This window comes from Nicotiana tomentosiformis, chromosome 11 (genome assembly GCF_000390325.3).
Source record: "Nicotiana tomentosiformis chromosome 11, ASM39032v3, whole genome shotgun sequence".
Classification (NCBI taxonomy): Eukaryota; Viridiplantae; Streptophyta; class Magnoliopsida; order Solanales; family Solanaceae; genus Nicotiana; species Nicotiana tomentosiformis.
In genome coordinates, this window is record NC_090822.1 from 108,124,027 (window position 1) to 108,143,241 (window position 19,215).

Here is a 19,215-nt window from a genome sequence, read left to right on the forward strand (position 1 = left end):
AGCTCAAAATATGAAAAATGGGCTCAAACCCTCGTTTTTTAAATTAATACTATCTGCCCAGATTTCCTTCTTCGCGAACGCGACCGTCCTCTCGCGTTCGCGTAGGCCAATTCAGACTTCCTCCCAGTTTACTCTTCGCGAACGCGAAGCTTTACAAGCTCAAATCATCGCGAACGCGGCCTATACCTCGCGAACGCGTAGACCAAAGACCTGGGGTCCCCAGCTGCCTCACTTCTCTTAGCGAACGCGACACCACTCATGCGTTCGCGATGCACATGCAGACTACACCTTCGCGTTCGCATCCTCTTCTTCATAAATGCGAAGAACAAAATCTTCCCAGCTTACATTAACCCTTCGCGAACGCGAAAGAAGAAACCAGAAAATATACACCAGCAGATATCAGCCATCAACCAAAGTCCAAAAATGATCTGTTAACCACCCGAAACTCACCCGAGGCCCCCGAGACCTCAACCAAACATACCATCATGTCCCAAAACACTATACAAACTTAGTTGAATCCTCAAACCAGCTCAAATAACATCAAAAACAAGAATCAGCCTCCAATCCAAACTTAAAGAACTTCGAAATTTTCAAATTCTACAAACGATACTAAATCATACCAAACCACGTCCGATTGACCTAAAATTTTGCACACAAGTCATATTCAACATTACGGACCTACTCCAACTCTGGAATCAGAATTCGACCCCTATATCAAAAAGTCAATACCCCGGTCAAACTTCCCAAAAATTTGACTTTCGCCATTTCAAGCCTAAATTAGCTACAGACCTCAAATTCACAGTCCGGACATGCTACTAAGTCTAAAATCACCAAACGGAGCTAACGGAACCGACGGAACTCCATTCCGAAGTCGTCTTCACATATTTTCGACTACGGTCAAAATCCTAAATCACTCCGAAGCCAAAAATAAGACCTCCCGGTAAGTCACATAAGCAGAAACAGATACGGAAAAAATAATAAATAGGGGATCGGGGCTAATACACTCAAAATGACCGGCCGGGTCGTTACATCCTCCCCCTCTTAAAACAATCGTTCATCCTCGAACGGGCATAGAGACATACCTGAAGTGGTGAAAAGATGAGGATAACGGCTGCGCATATCATGCTCGGTCTCCCAAGTAGCCTCTTCGACCGGCTGACCCCTCCACTGAATCTTCACAAAAGCAATATTCTTTGATCTCAGCTTTCGAACCTGCCTATCTAAGATTTCCACCGACTCCTCAACATAAGATAAATCCTTGTCCAACTGGACTGAGCTGAAATCCAATACATGAGACGGATGCCCGTGATACTTCCGGAGCATAGAAACATGGAATACTGGATGAACTCTTGCTAGACTGGGAGGCAGGGAAATTTCGTAAGCAATCTATCCAACACGTCGCAATACCTCAAATGGATCGATAAACCTCGGGTTCAGCTTGCCTTTCTTTCTGAACCTCGTAACATCTTTCATGGGTGACACCTAGAGCAAGACCCGCTCTCCAACCATGAATGCAACATCGCGAACCTTCCGATCGGCATAAGTCTTCTGTCTGGACTGGGCTGTGCGTAGTCTATCCTGAATCACCCTAACCTTCTCCAGAGCATCCTGAATCAAGTTTGTACCCAATAATCTAGCCTGGCCCGGAACGAACCAAACCACTGGAGACCTACACCGCCTACCATACAGAGCCTCATACAATACCATTTGGATGCTGGACTGGTAACTGTTGTTGTAAGCAAACTCTGCTAGAGGCAAGAACTGATCCCACGAACCCCCAAACTCCATCACACACGTATGGAACATATCCTCTAATATCTGAAGAGTGCGCTCGGACTATCCGTCCGTCTGAGGGTGAAATGTTGTGCTCAACTCCACTCGAGTACCCAACTCATGCTGTACGGCCCTCCAGAACCGTGATGTAAACTGCGTACCCAGGTCAGAAATGATAGATACTGGTACGCCATAAAGCTTGACGATCTCACGGATATACACTCGATCCAGCTGCTCGGAAGAATAGGTAGTCATCACAGGAATGAAATAGGTTGACTTGGTCAGCCGGTCCACAATCACCCAAACTGCATCAAACTTCCGTTGAGTTCGTGGAAGCCCAAAAACGAAATCCATAGTGATCCAATCCCATTTCTACTCCGGAATCTCTAACTTCTGAAGCAACCCACCTAGTCGCTGATGCTCATACTTCACCTGCTGGCAATTTAGGCATCGAGCTACATACTCCACTATGTCATTCTTCATTCTCCTTAACCAGTAATACTGTCTCAAGTCCTGATACATCTTCGCGGCACCCGGATGAATAGAATACCGCAAACTGTGAGCATACTGGAGAACCAACTCACGCAAACCATCTACAATGGGCACACATAGCCTGCCCTGCATCCTCAATAGTGACCTCATTAGCATTACTGTACTAGACTGTGTCCTTAAGGATAGGAAGATGAGGGTCCTCATATTGACGCTCCCTGATACGATGATAAAGAGAAGACCGAGAGATCACACAAGCCAATACTCGACTCGGCTCAGAAACATCCAATCTAACAAACTGGCTAGTTAAGGCCTGAACATCCAATGCTAGTGGTCTCTCTGCTGTTGGAAGATATGCTAAGCTCCCCAAACTCTTCGCCCGGCGACTCAAGGCATCGGCCACCACATTGGCCTTCCCGGGATAGTACAAAATGGTGATATCATAGTCCTTAAGAAGCTCCAACCACCTCCGCTGATGCAAGTTAAGATCCTTCTATTTGAACAGATGCTGCAAACTCCGATGATCAGTGTAAATCTCATAATGGACCCCATACAAATAGTACCGCCAAATCTTTAAGGCGTGAACAATAGCTGCTAACTCAAGGTCTAGACATGATAGTTCTTCTCATGGGCCTTCAACTGGTGCGAGGCATAAGCAATCACTCTACCCCCAGCATCAGAACACACCCAATGCCGATCCATGAGGCATCATAATACACGGTGTAAGAACCAAAAACTGATGGTAGGACTAGAACTGGAGTCGTGGTCAAAGCTGTCTTGAGCTTCTGAAAGCTCTCCTCACATTCCTCCGACCACTTGAAAGGAGCACCCTTTTGGGTCAATTTGGTCAAGGGCAATGCAATAGATGAGAAAACCTCCACAAAACGACGATAATAGCCCGCTAACCCAAGATAGCTTCAAATCTCCGTGGCTGAGAACGGTCTGGGCCAACTCTGCACCGCCTCTATCTTCTTCGGATCCACCTGAATACCCTTACTAGACACCACGTTCCCCAAGAACACCACTGAAATGAGCCAAAACTCACACTTGGAGAACTTTACATAAAGCTTCTCCTCCCTCAATCGCTGTAACACAATCCTCAGATGCTGAGCATGCTCCTCCTGGCTAGGAGAGTACACCAGGATGTCATCAATGAATACAATAACGAACGAGTCAAGATAAGGCTGAAACACACTATTTATCGAATGCATGAATGTTGCTGGGGCGTTGGTCAGCCCAAAAGATATCACAAGGAACTCATAATGGCCATATCGGGTCCTAAAAGCTGTCTTAAGAATATCTGAGTCCCGAATCTTCAGCTGGTGATACCCTGACCTCAAATCAATCTTAGAGAACACCATCGCTCCCTGAAGCTAGTCAAACAAATCATCAATACGCGAAAAAGGCTACATGTTCTTGATTGTGACCTTGTTCAACTGTCTGTAATCAATGCACATTCTCATAGTACCATCCTTCTTCTTCACAAATAGAATTGGTGCACTCTAAAGTGACACGCTAGGCCGAATAAACCCCTTATCAAGGAGTTCCTGAAGCTGCTCCTTCAACTCCTTCAACTCAGCCGGTGCCATACGGTACGGTGGAATAGAAATGGGCTGAGTGCCCGACACCAAGTCAATACCGAAATCAATATCCCTGTCAGGTGGCATGCCCGGTAAGTCTACAGGAAACACATTTGGGAAATCTCGCACCACCAAAACAGAATCAATAGCAGGGTCCTCTGCACTAACATCCCTCACAAAGGCCAAATAAGATAGACAACCTTTCTCAACCATCCGCTTAGCTTTCAAGTATGAAATCACTCTACTGGAACATAGTCTATGGAGCCGCTACACTCAACCCTCAGCAATCCCGGCATTGCCAAGATCACGGTCTTAGCGTGATAATCTAGAACAGCATGACATGGAGACAGCCAGTCCATACCCAAAATCATGTCAAAATCGACCATACTAAGCAACAAGAGATCTACTCTGGTCTCCAGACTCCCAATAGTCACTACACACGACCGATATACACGATCCACAATGATAGTATCGCCCATTAGAGTGGATACATGAATAGATGAAACTAGAGACTCAAGAGGCATATCCAAATAATGAGCGAAAAACGAGGACACATATGAATAAGTGGAACCGGGGTCAAATAATGCAGAGGCATCTCTATGGAAAACTGAGACAATACCTATAATCACAACATCCGAAGCAATGACATCTGGTCTGTCAGGAAGAGCATAGAAACGGGCCTGGCTGCCCCCTGATCGGCCTCCCCCTCTCGGGCGACTCCAAGCTGACTGGGCTCCCCCCCGAGCTGGCTAAGCGAGTGGTGAAGAAACTGGTGCTGATGTCATAGACTGGCTCCTCTGCTGAGACGGACCTCCCGTAAGGCGGGGACAATGTCTCCTAATGTGGCCAAACTCTCCACACTCATAGAAACTCCCCGGTGCTGGTGCTGGGGAATGAAGGGAACCCCGAACACCGGAATAACTTGTAGAAGGACCTAGCATAGACGAGCCCTAGCCCGCTGGAGCACGGGACGAACTCTAAGCTAGGAGGGCACTGATAGATGAATGACCCTACTGATAACTGTGTGAACCATGGCCAGATAATGCACCACGGTGAATTGGGAAAGCCGTCTGAGCATGTCTGAAAGGACGACCCCTACCGTTGTGGAACTGCCCCAGAAGGAACACCGCTAAATCCACCCTGTCCACGAGGCCTCTTGGCCTCTTTCTCAACCCGCTCCTAGCTGCGAACCATCTCAATCTGATGAGCAATGTCGACAACCTCATCAAAAGTAGCACCATACACTCTCTCTCTAGTCATAAGCAATCGCAGGTGAAAAGTGAGGCCATCTATGAACCTTCTGATCCTCTCTCTGTCTGTGGGAACCAACTAGATAGCATGACGGGCCAACTCGAAAAATCTCATCTCATACTGGGTCACGGACATATCACCCTGACGAAGCTGCTCGAACTGCCTGCACAACTCCTCTCTGCGGGACTGAGGCACGAATTTCTCTAGGAAAAGAACGGAGAACTGTTGCCATATATGGGGTGCTGCTCCAATCGGGCTACGCCTCTCGTAAGACTCCTACCAACTGAAGGCAGCCCCATTGAACTAAAAAGTAGTGAACGAGACCCCACTGGTTTCCAGAATATCTGCAGTACGGAGTATCCTCTGACATCTATCCAAGAAACCGTGTACATCCTCTCCCTCTGGACCACTGAAAGATAGAGGCTGGAGCCTTCCAAACCTCTCCAATTTTCGCTGCTCATCCTCAGGCATAGCAGGAACCACATAATACTGAGCAGCGGCAACCGGCTGGACTGGTGGTGCCCCCAGTGTCTAGAATCCCTGTACCACCTGCTCTGGTGTGCGAGCGACGGGAGTCTGAGCACCTCTCCCGGCCTAAGAAGTGGCTGCTGCGGCCGGAATAGAGACCGCATGAGCAAGACCGGTACACGTGGTCAGAATTTGAGCTAAGGCCTCTTGAAGGCCTGGAATCACAATAGATACATGTGGTGCCTGAGCTAGTCCCACAGGCTCATCCAAAACTGGTGCCTGCTCCTGAACTGGGGCAACTGGTGGGTCTGCACCTCTGCCCCTACAGCAGCCTCTACCTCGACCTCGGCCTCTCGTGGCCCTGGCTGGTGGTACTGGTGGTTGTCCGCCCTGTCCCATAGTACGAGTCCTCACCATCTGTGAGAGAATGAAACAACAGATGTTTAGTCACCAGAATCAACAGATTCGCACGACAAGAATTCAAGAATGTGAAGTTTTTCCTAAGGGTTTGGCAGCCTCTCAAAGATAAGTACAGATGTCTCTGTACCGATCCGCAAGACTCTACTAAACCTGCTCATGCCTCGTGAGACCTATGTAACCTAGGCTCTGATACCAACTTATCACGACCCAAAATCTAACTTGTCGTGATGACGCCTATCGTGATACTAGGCAAGCCGACATCTCCAAAACACTTTCAATATTTAACAAAAATGAATTAATATATTTAAAATAATCGGAGTTTTTCATAAAAACGGGGTAAAACCCAAAGCATAAGTGCGGAAAAATAGCCCGACATCGGAGTGCCATTGAGTCATGAGCATCTAGATATCCAGTGTAATACAAACAATGTCTAAGTATCAATACAGAAAATAAAGAAAACATAGAAGGAAAGACAAGGTCTGCGAACGCCGGTAACTACCTCGTAGTCTCTGGTACTCGTTCGCGCACGAACTCAACGACCTCCGTGATCAAACACACTTGGATCTACACATGAAGTACATGGTGTGGCATGAGTACAACCAACTCAGTAAGTAACAAAAATAAATTAGGAACTAAGAAGGTAGTGACGAGTTATACAAATACAAGTCATTTTTAATAATTCCAGCAAAGAATAGACATGATTCCAAATCCTGCAGTGCAAGTCAAATCAGTGTATACAACTACAGTGCAAGTAATCCGGATATAGAATCTTTCATAATTTCACAACAATGATAGATAGCAACTAAGTGCATCAACAAATGACAAACAAGTACAGCCTCTCAGGGCAACAGACACTCAACTCATCACAACAACTCAATCACTCGACTCTCAGCCCTCAGTACTCACACTCAATAGGTACCTACGCTCACTGGAGTGTGCAGACTCCGGAGGGACTCCTTCAGCCCAAGCGCTATATCGCTGCGGCGTGCAGTCCGGTCCCATATAAATAGCCATAAGGCTCGTTGTGACGTGCAACCCGATCCATATATACAACCCTAAGGCTCGTTGCAGCGTGCAACCCGATCCATATAAAAAACCCTAAGGCTTATTTCGTCTTGCAACCCGATCCATATACATACATATAGCTCACAGCTCGGCAATCAGGCCCTAACTCAGTCACCAACCTCTCTAGTCTCTCGGGCTCTCAAAAATCATAAAGATCAGCCCAAACAAAAATAACATAGTTTATCAACAAGAATCAAGAAGAGACTGAGATATGATACGCAAGTAAAAACCATGACTGAGTACAAGACATGAATTAGCAAATACTTCAATAAGTATGCGACCTCTGCGGGTCCCAACAGTACCATCACATAGCCTAAGCATGATTTCTAACATGATTTGCAGCCAAATTTCTATAACACAGAGAGAACATGTAATTAACAATAGGCTATTCGACTTTACAGTCTCACGGGATAGACCAAGTCACAATCCCTCACGGTGCAAGCCCACACGCCCGTCACCTAGCATGTGCGTCACCTCCAAGTTAGTCACATCATTCCCAAAATCCAGGGTGTCATACCCTCAGGACCAGATTTAAAACTGTTACTTACCTCAAACCGCATAAAATCCTACTCTCCAATGCCTTTGCCCCTAGAATCAATCTCCAAACGCCCCGAATCTAGCTACAAGCAGTACGATGAAATTAATATAAGCTAAAAGAATCAATTCCACAAGAAAATACGAAATTATAAGCCAAAACATTCGAAATAGGCTCAACCCGGCCCCCCGGGCCCACGTCTCGAAATCCGATAAAAGTCACAAAATCCGAAAGCTCATTCACTCACGAGCCTAAGCATATCAAAATTACTCAAATCCGATAACAAAATCCCATTCAAAACCTTAAAATTCTAACTCAAGAGTTCTTCCTCTTTTTCCCAAATTTCTCAACCCAAATCAAAAATTAGATGATAAAATTAAAGATGAAATCATGGGATTTAACCAAAACCAAGTAGGAATCACTTACCCCAATTAACTCCACAAAAATCCCTTCAAGAATCACCCAATTCCGTGTTCTCTAGCTCAAAATATGAAAAATGGGTTCAAACCCTCATTTTTGAAATTAATAATGTCTGCCCAGATTTCCTTCTTCGCGAACGCGGCCGTCCTCTCGCGTTAGCGTAGGCCAACTCAAACTGCCTCCCAGTTTACTCTTCGCGAGGGCGATCAACTCTTCGTGAATGCGAAGCTTTACAAGCTCAACTCATCGCGAACACGGCCTATACCTCGCGAATGCGTAGACCAAAGACTTGGGGTCCCTAGCTGCCTCACTTCTCTTCGCGAACGCGACACCACTCACGTGTTCGCGATGCACACGCAAACCACACCTTCGCATTCGCTTCCTCTTCTTTGTGAACGCGAAGAACAAAATCTTCCCATCTCACATTAACCCTTCGTGAACGCGAGGCTCCTCTCGCGAACGGGAAAGAGGAAACCTGAAAATATACACCAGCAGATATCAGCCATCAACCAAGGTCTAAAAATGATCCGTTAACCACCCGAAACTCACCCGAGGCCCCCTAGACCTCAACCAAACATACCATCAAGTCCCAAAATACTATACGAACTTAGTCGAATCCTGAAACTACCTCAAATAACATAAAAACACGAATAACCCTCCAATCCAAACTTATAGAACTTTGAAATTTTCAAATTCTATAAACGATGCCGAATCATACCAAACCACGTCCGATTGACCTCAAATTTTGCACACAAGTCATTTCAACATTATGGACCTACTCCAACTTCCGAAATTAGAATCTAACCCCGATATAAAAAAGTCAACCCCTCGGTCAAACTTCCCAAAAATTCGACTTTCGCCATTTCAAGCCTAAATTAGTTACAGATGTCAAATTTATAGTCCGGACATGCTCCTAAGTCTAAAATTACCCAACGGAGCTAACGGAATCAACAAAACTCCATTCTAGAGTCGTCTTCACACACTTCCAACTACGGTCAAAATCCTAAGAATTAAGCTTCTGTTTTAGGGACTAAGTGTCCCAAATCAATCCGAAATAAAAAAACAAGACCTCCCGGCAAGTCACATAAGCAGAAACAGATATGGAAAAAATAGTAAATAGGAGATCGGGGCTAATACACTCAAAATGACCGGGCGAGTCATTATAGGTTTACGCAAGATAAGATTAATGAAAAAGCTAATTGTACAATTTGTCAAAAATAATTATCTTTTAAAAATAATTCTGGTCATGGCGGAACAAGAGGTTTATAGAAGCACATGGAACTTCATCACAAAGTTGTTTGGCTTGCTAGGAGGGGGTCCCCGTTCTAAAACAAATCCTACTAAGTCTGAGAATGGTTCTCATACTATACAATCACAAATTAACCCTGTGACTATAGTTCTTCTCCATTATAATCCAAAAAAAGATAGAGAAAATATAGCAAAAAAAGTTATTGTAGAGGGTTTGCCTTTTAGTTTTTCGTCATGTGACAGGTTTATTCATTACATACAAGAAACACGTAATCCTGATTTTTAAGGTTTTCCTTGAACAACTGTAGAAATAATATTTTTAAATTTCAACATGAATATCAACAATATTTACGTTATTTATTTTTTCACTTAGATAGTAGAGTTTTTATCACTTTTGGCATAGGTTGTAATGTTAATGGTTATAATTACTTAACAATCATATGTCATTGGATAGATAACAACTAAACTATACAAAAATGCATTATTAGTTATAAATTTATTGATGACCGACACACTGGTATTTTTATTTCTTAACAAATTAAAAAGATTTGTGACTTTTATGGATTTTCTAACAAAATTATCACCGTTACTTTAGATAATGTTTTTAGCATTACAAGAAATCTGACTTTTAGCGGCGACTTTAGTAGCCACATTTGGGTTGCTAAAGGTGTATAGTAGCCACATTTGGGTTGCTAAGCACAACCGTTACCGAATGTGTTTTGCGACGACTATCGAAAGTCGCCACAAAATCTACACATTAGTAACGACTTTTGTCGCCACAAATAGTTAATAAATCTACTACAAAAAAGTTTCACAATACTGATATTTGGGGAGGTCGCCACTAATGAATGTTTTTAGTGGCGACCATTATCGCTACAAATACTATTGTAACTTCAGCAGCAGCTCTACTCGCCACAAATACATGAGCTTTAGCTGCGACTTTAGTTGCCACAAATTCTATTATTATTGTGACAAAGTTTAGTCGCCAATAAAACAGATTTTTTCTCAATGGCCAGAGTGCTAATACATTCCCACTGTTAACCTAATTTTCATAAATTAGTTACATCTATAATTTTCTCTAACACATTAACATGCTAATAGATAGCTAAAAAACAAACAATCAATTATCAAATAGAATTGTATGAACTTTTTATTGCTAAAAAGGTCTAATACAAATAAGATATCCAGTACTTCACATTACATTTTTATTGTATATATACAGAATACTAAAAAATACAAAATGCCTTCAAACTACTCTGTCTTCAAACTCATCCTAGTCCCTGTCCACCTTCAATGTCAGTTGATGAAGAACCTTGCCATCGACAACTAAAAATCACCGGTAAGCACACATGGAGAGCAATTGCAAATTCACGCCAACTCTCTTAGCTTCATTCTCTGTATCCTTCAAAATATTCGTAATTTCCCTCGAGTTTCTGTACTGAAAGAGCCAAGAAGTACGAATTATAAACAACAATAACCCAATTTGGGATCCCAAAAATACTAATTATGATTTGCCAAATATTTGATAATTCAACTAAAACATTAGCATACGTATTGGGATATGCATTACGTGGATCAATACTCCGGATAACACCATCAATTTTATTCAACAAATTAAACTTCCTTCAAAATAGAATATTTTGCAATTGAGCGTAAAATAGTTAAGAATATACATCTTTTTCTAGCTAATTATGTAGACATTTGCTATGTTGGATAAAAATAACCTAGTTGTTCAAAAATAAAAGGAGCATGGATGACAAAATAAAATCTGAAACAAGTTCACAGATCATGTTAACTCTAGATTACCACACTAAGTATGGTAAATAAATCAAAAAATTTCCATTGTAACAAATATATTATAAGAATCTAAAAAGTATGAAAAGTTAACTACCTATATCTGAACATGCATTTGTTGACTTTTGAGTACGTTCTTCCCCACTTCACTGGTGCATATTATACTATCTACAAGTAACATGTAGGTAGATAAGCCATAGCATTTGTTCTTTAGCGGCATTCTTCCAAAGCAATAAGCAATTCTCACAAGAAGATAAGCAATTTAGAGACAATGCTTAGAATATTGTTGGCTTGCCTCAACCCATAATCACCCTAAGACCCGGTGTCACAAGTGCATGAGCATCAACTAGGAAGTAAAATAAAAATACACATCTGTCCGGAATACAAATTGGACAGGAAAAATATAAATACTCTGAAGGAGACTCTACTGATTGCGTGTCGTAATATGAAATGCAACTCACCTAAGTCCCCGCATTTAACCACGCATCTGCTCTCACGAGGCCACTAGATATATATGCACCCGCACAAATTGTGCAGTAAGTGTAGTATGAATACGCAAATCAACGTATACCCAGTAAGTATCCAATCTAACCTCGAAGAAGTAGTGACGAGGGGTCGACTCTTACACTTACTATGGGCTAAAAATTAAATGCCAATCTTATATTTAAGCATGGAATACATAACATAGCTGAAAATTCAATAACTGTAAATAATCAACTATTCTTTTTACTAATAGAACTTCCCAAATTCATTTTCATCATTTAACAATTTATATCTCAAGCCAATAAAGCAGCGTCAATTATTATTAGTTCGAAAGAGTTATCATGCGCAAGTCATGCCGAGGTCGTACGGCCCGATCCAATATATAAATATAAAATGTACACTGCCGAGGGTCGAACGACACGAACCAACATATAAATATAAATTGTGTACTACCGAGGGTCGAACGGCACGAACCATAGATGCATCTATTAACCTGCCGAGGCGAACGGCCCGCTCCCATGAGAGTAGTAAAAATTTACCCCGCTCCCGGAATATATTTGCGACGCAGTTGCACATAGATTTCTTAAGTTATTAAAATATTCTTAAATTCTTTTTTTTTTCAAAATACGAAATTCAATGAAAACTTTCAACTCTCTAATTCCTCAATTTCAACTCTTTTCAAGGCATTTAATAAGCATACTCGATCTCAATTCTTTTCAATGCAAATAATAAACATAATCAAATAATGGTATCAACAAGGCACGGGGTAAACCTAAAACTACCCGGACATAGGCATACCTAGTAGCCACCTCATACACTGTAGCCCCCCACAAATGGAAGCACATATTAATTCAATTCACCTATGGGGTTAATTCCCTCTTACAAGGTTAGAAAAGAGACTTACCTCGCTCCGAAGTTCCATAGCCGGCTCCCAAGCCTTTCAAACGACTCAATTCGATGCCAAAAGCTCCAAAACTTGGCATAGATGATGAAAACCCCCACTTGAACCTCTCCAAAAATCGCCCAACCAAGAGAGAGTGGAAGAAAAAATGGGCTAAGTCCTGTTTTTAAAAGAGTACACTGCCCAGCGATCTCTCGCACCTGCGGTCACTTGACCGCTTCTGCGGTCCTGCAGGTTCGGCCGAAATACCGCTTATGCAGTCCTCCTTTAGGCCCCTCAACTGCGCATTTGCGGCCCCATACGCGCTTCTGCGGCTCCACGTGCGCAGGTGCGGTCTCGCTTCTGCGGAACTCGACCGCATCTGCGGTCCCGGCCTTCCCCAGCCAGAACCGCTTCTGCGACCCTATTGGCCGCTTCTGTGGCTCCGCACCTGCGGCCAAATCCTCGCAGGGGCGGTTACACCAGAACACAGATGCTTCAGTTTTCCTTCCAAGTCCAAACTCGATCCGTTAACCATCCGGAATCCACCCGAGGCCCTCAGGACCTCAACCAAATATACCAACACGTCCCAAAACGCATTAAGAACTTAGTCGAGACCTCAAATCATGCAAAAAACATCGAAACTACGAATCACCCACCAATTCAAACCTAATGATCTTTGAAACTTCAAACTTCTACAATCGATGCCGAAACCTATCAAATCACATCCGATTGACCTCGAATTTTGTACACAAGTCACGTTCGACATTACGGACCTACTCTAACTTCCAGAATCGGAATCCGACCCCAATATCAAAAAGTCCACTCCCGGTCAAACTTCCCAAAACCTTCGAATTCCAACTTTTGCCAAAAGACCCCAAAATGACCTATGGACCTCCGAATCTACATCTGGACACGCTCCTAAGACCAGGATCACCATGCGGAGCTATTTCCATACTTGAAATCCCAAATGGACATCGATAACATTAAAATAGACTCCAACCCAAATTTGTGAAATCCTTCCAAAATACCAACTTCCACAATAGGTGTCGAAATGCTTTCGGGTCATCCAAAACCCGATCCGGATATACGCCCAAGTCCAAAATCATCATACTAACCTATTGGAACATTCAAATCCCGATTCCGAGGTCGGTTACTCAAAAGTTAAACCTTTATCAATTCTTCCAACTTAAAACTTTCGAAATTAAAATTTTCTCTCCTAATCAACTCCGAATTTTTCCGAATTTCAATTCCGACAACACGTGCAAGTCATAATACCCGAAATGAAGCTACTCATGGCCTCAAACCGCCAAATGACGCGCTAGAGCTCAAAACGACCGGTCGGGTCGTTACATTCTCTCCCACTTAAACATACGTTAGTCCTCAAACGTGTTAAGAACTGCACTGGAGTTGTCCGAAATCACTGGTTAACACCTCGTGCACCTACCCGTGCTACCACAACCCAGTTGAGCATATTAGCTCGAGCAAATCTGAAAATTCTCACTTTTATTCAGTTAAGTTAGCCTTAGATCCAAATTATAACATCTGAAATTCTCTAGCAAGCCTGTTTCCAGCATACGAACATTGTATCAATCATTACACATTGTACCAAACATGATTGTATACCCTTACTGAATTCACACCATGCACCGCATAACTCACATGACCATAATAGCGTACTCTGACAATAATAGCCTAAATTCCACGAATCCGATACCCACAACGCACCTCATAACACATATAAGTCTTGTTCCAACTCTTGCGATGCCGCCACGATGGAAGAGATGTGTATAAATTCATAACCAACTGCCAAGTCTACAAAACATTGAGTTTCTCCTCTCGACAAGGACCATTACCTCATTATGAACCAAATAACAGTATTTTCTCTTTAATACACTTCATATAAATCTGATCGCACTGATCCCAGGTCCATTAATCTCGTCTCACCCGGTATAAGCTACTCAGGCAATAAGCCACCTCATACACTGCAACAAATCTCATATGATGCCATAATGTGCCAACAAGTTACAAACTCGAATATGATACATAAGAAAAAACGAACTCTGGAAAGAACTACTCAACCCACGTAACTAATTAAACAACCGAGAAGCTGTTATGAACCTTCCTCAGAAAGTGAGAAACAAGACACACAAGAATGGATATGGGAAACTGTACTCAACATCACACTGTTGCGGCGTGCAACCCGATCCACACATGATACTGTTGCGGCGTACAACCCGATCCAAACAACATACCTGTGGCGGCGTGCCACCCAATCCATAGATAATAATCTATAAGGAAATACTCACCGAGCTAGAATGCCCATGCCTACGAAATATCCGAATGTCAGCCACAAGCACGCCAAGTGCATAATACCATCCCTGGGGAGACAGATAGCGCCATACACTACAAAACTCAAGCACGACTAAGGTGCAATAAATGAACTGCATCTCGAGAGCCATCCTACTCATATAACACCGCAAGCTACACGGGGCCACAACACAAGTGCGAATAATCAAGACGCCTCACAACCCACATGGAAAAATAAAGTATTAAATGGAATAGCTGACGATAGAAATAACATCCAAAGCCCGAAGACTCCTCCGTAAGCAATGCTGTGCTGAAACAAACATATCCGACCTGATATAGAGCACACATTCACATTTAGATCCATCCATGGACCTCAAGCCGATTTTGATCGTATCGTACTGGGCTAATAACCTTTCAAGGACCCACAATACCCTTTTTTCCATGACACCCAAGAAAAACCGTCAAATTCGAAAAACTCGGGTGGTCCACAGTCCAAGTAATGGAATGCCCTTTAGGTATAAACTCTTTCACATTAGCGATAGTACCATAATCCCATATGTAACGACCCGATCGGTCGTTTTGAGCTCCAACATGTTGTTCAGCTATTTGAGGCTTTGAGTAGCTTCATTTCATGTATTATGACTTGTACCTGTGGTCGGAATTGAATTTCGGGAAGTTCGGAGTTGATTTGGAAAGTGAATTCTAATTACGGAAGCCTTTAGTTGGAGGAATTGACTAAAGTGTTATTTTTAAGTAAACGACCTCGGAACTAGATTTGAAGGTTCCAACAGGTTCATATGATGATATTGGACTTGGGCATATATCCGGATCGGGTTTTTGGATGACCTGGGAGCATTTCAGCGCCTATTGTAGAAGTTGGCATTTTGGAAGAATTTTATAAATTTGGGTTGAAGTGTATTTCAATGTTATCGATGTCCGTTTAGGATTCCGAGTATGGTAATAGCTCCTTATGGTGATTCTGGTATTGGGAGCGTGTCCGAAAGTGGATTCGGAGGTCTGTAGGTTATTTGGGGGTCATTTAGCGGAAGTTAGAAATCTGAAGGTTTATGAGAAGTTTGACCGGGAGTGTACTTTTTGATATCAGGGTCGGAATCCGATTTCGGGAGTTGGAGTAGGTCCATAATATCGAATGTGACTTGTGCGCAAAATTTGAGGTCAATCGGACGTGATTTGATGGGTTTCGGTATCGAATGCAGAAATTTGAAGTTCTAAAGTTCATTAAGTTTGAATTGAGGTGCGATTCATGATTTTGATGTTGTTTTATGTGATTTGAGGCCTCGAGAAGGTCCGTGTTATGTTATGGGACTGGTTTGTGCGACTTGGACGGGGTCCCGGGGGCCTCGGGTGTGTTTCGGATCAATTCGGGTTGTTTTGGCTGCTGCTGTTGCTGGTTCTGATATTGTCCTTCGCGAACGCGAAGGGAGTCCCACGATCGCAAAGGGGGGATTTTTGGGCTGCTGATGGTTGTTCATCGCGAACGCAGCACAGGAGCCACGAACGCGGAAGAGGGTCTGGAACAGCCTACGCGAACGTGGGAGAGCTGCCGTGAATGCGTAGAAGGAAGAGGGAGCGTGGACTGGAGTAGTTGGCCTTCGCGAACGCGGCTGGTGGAATGCAAATGCGAAGGGTGGTGGTCTCAAATGTTCGCAAACGAGACCAGGAGGACGCGAACGCGAAGAGTAAATTGGAGGCAGTGTTTCTTTGGCCTTCGCGATCGCGATGGTCTTTCTGCGATCGCGAAGAAGGGTAGATCTGGGTGGTGAAGTTTTAAAGACGGGATTTTGCCATTTTCCTCCATTTTTCATTTGGTTGGGCAATTTTTGGAGCTCTTGGAAGGGAGATTTTCGTCATCTATGTCAAGGTAAGTGATTTTCACCTATTGTAAGTTAAATACTTGGATTATATATAGATTTTTAACATTGGAATTCATGGAAAATTAGTAGAAATTTGGTATTTTTGGATTTTGACCACGAATTGGGGCATAGAATTGAGAATAAATTATATATTTGGGTTCATGATGCTATGGATAATGTTTATCTTCGAAAGTTTTCGAAAATTCGGGCACGTGGGCTCAAGGGTGATTTTATCGACTTTTCGAGCGAAGTTGGAAATAGTTGTAATTTGAATTATAATGAGTATTAGAGTATATATTTATGGGTTTGCATATTTATTAACTAGTTTTGGAGCGTTGGGCATCGGTTTGAAGTGTTGGAAGGGCTTAGGAGCCGGTTATGGAATTTTGGAGCGAGGTAATTCTCCTTTCTCACCTTGTAAGAGGGAATTAACCCCATAGGTGAATCAAATTAGTATGTGCTTCTATTTGTGGGGGCAACGTACGCACGAGGCGACGAGAGTCCGTGCGTAGCTACTATTTTGCTTATGTCCGGGTAGTCTAGGACTCATATCATGTTGTACTTGCGATGTTTGCCCCCTACTTGTGAATATAATTGTTTAAAATATTTAGAAACTCGATAACAGAATTGTAAAAAGGTTAAAATTCATTTACTTGACCGTTAAATGAGAATTTGAAATTCTTGGAATATTTGCCCCTTTATAAATCTTGAATTGGTTGTTTAATGTATTTTTCTCTTTTGTGGAGCGGGCTGAACGCCTCAGTAGCAGATAGATGCATCTATGGTTCATGCCGTTCGACTCTCGACAGTGCATATTTTAAATATTATATTGGATCGGGCCGTATGACCTCGACATAATTTGCGCATGATAAATCTTTGGAACAAAATATAATTGATATTGCTTCCTTGGCTTGAGATATAAATTGTTAAATGATGAGAATAAGTTTGGAAGAAAAACATTTCCTATTAGTAAAAGAATTGTCCACTCACTTCTTGCTATTGAGTTTACAGCTATTTCATACAATCCATGCTTAAGTATAATATCGGTATTTATTGTTAGCCCATAGTAAGTGTCGGAGTCGACCCCTCGTCACTACTTCTTCGAGGTTAGACGGGATACTTACTGGGTACGCGTTGATTTACGTACTCATACTATACTTGCTGCACATTTTGTGTAGGTACATATATATCTAGTGGCCTTGTGGGCGCAGAGGCGCGGTTACTGCGGGGATTTAGGTGAGCTGCATTCTATACTACGATCTGTAGCCAACAGAGTCTCCTTCAGAGTATTTATATTTCTCATGTCCAAATTTGTATTCTGGACAGATGATGTATTTTATTTTACGTTCCTAGTTGAGGCTCATGCACTTGTGACACCGGGTTTTGGGGTGATTATGGGTTGTCCTGTATTGAAATTGTTAAAAATATTATTATTTACTTTGTAAATTACATCTTTTACTATTTAATTGAAGGAAATATGATTTCAAAAATATTAAATGAGAACCAAATTAAGTATTTATTTTTGGCTTGCCTGACAGTGGTGTCGGGCGCCATCACGACCTTTAATGGATTTTGGGTCATGACAACATGGTATCAGAGCACTAGGTTCACTTAGGTCTCATGAGTCATGACAGAGTCTAGTAGAGTCTTGCGGATCGGTACAGAGATGTCTCTACTTATCTTCGAGAGGCTACATGACTGTTAGGAGCACTTCCCTTCTTAATTTCTCATCGTGCGATTTGATTCCTTTGAGGCTTATGCTTTCATTTTCTTCCTATTCAATCTTGTGAGACGTGAAGCGCTTGTTATAAATTGGGAATCGAGGAATTTAAATGGTACTACAAATGTGGTGCGGGATATTTCTCCCTGCGTATTTGTTTGGGCTATTGTCGTCGCCTTGTGGAAGGCAGTTCTGTCGTTTCAGCTCAGTATCAGTATTACCTAAGGTTTTGAGATTTGGCATTGATTATTATGACGATTCGTGTGTTGCTATCGCACAGTGTTTGTGTAATGGTAGGATGCTTGTCTATGCATCGAGGCAGTGAATGATTTGGAAGGAGGTTTACTCAGTGCATTATTAAGAGATTTGGTATATTATTTTCGGTGGAGGAAGGACAATCAGACTATGAACATTCAGGTCTGGGCTGATAGAGAAACGAGACTTGGTATTTTCAAGCGTGGTGTAATTTTCATCTGTGATGTGGTGTCGTCGTCCTTGATTGAATGTGTTAAGTTCGCCGGTGTTATGGTCTTCTTCAATTCGCCTTTGGGGAAGGGTATTGTGAAATGGTGTCGGGGAAGCGGCTGTCAGAGATCGCGGGGTGCAGTGGTTTAGGATCGAATCGATGTTCCTAGTGTTGATGGATTGAGAAGGATGATCTTCGGAGAGGTTTAAAGTGGGTAGCGATCTATTGGTTCAAGTGCTACAGAGACGAATTTTGATTTAAGGCAACAGCTGGGCAGCGGGGGATAAGGAAAGATATGTGGGAGGTGTCTTGTCGCAGTTACGTTTCTAGAAGGCCAAGTGTGAGAAGCAGAAGTCGAGTAGTTTCTTAAAGGAGAGGGTTTGAACAAAGTGGGATATTAGCAGAGTAGCATATGGGTTCTGTGGTAGGATAGCTACAC

General features: G+C 42.7%; 1 long non-coding RNA gene across 1 annotated transcript in view; it reads right to left on the reverse strand.

Moving 5' to 3' along the window:
• Positions 1 to 10,372: 10,372 nt before the first annotated feature.
• LOC117274772 (uncharacterized) overlaps positions 10,373 to 19,215 on the reverse strand; it is a 39,327-nt gene continuing 30,484 nt past the window's right edge. The window contains exons 3-4 of the long non-coding RNA XR_011411903.1: positions 11,141 to 11,211; positions 10,373 to 10,687 (exon numbers count right to left, since the gene is read on the reverse strand). This is a non-coding gene — a long non-coding RNA (uncharacterized lncRNA). The remainder of the gene's footprint in view (positions 10,688 to 11,140; positions 11,212 to 19,215) is intronic.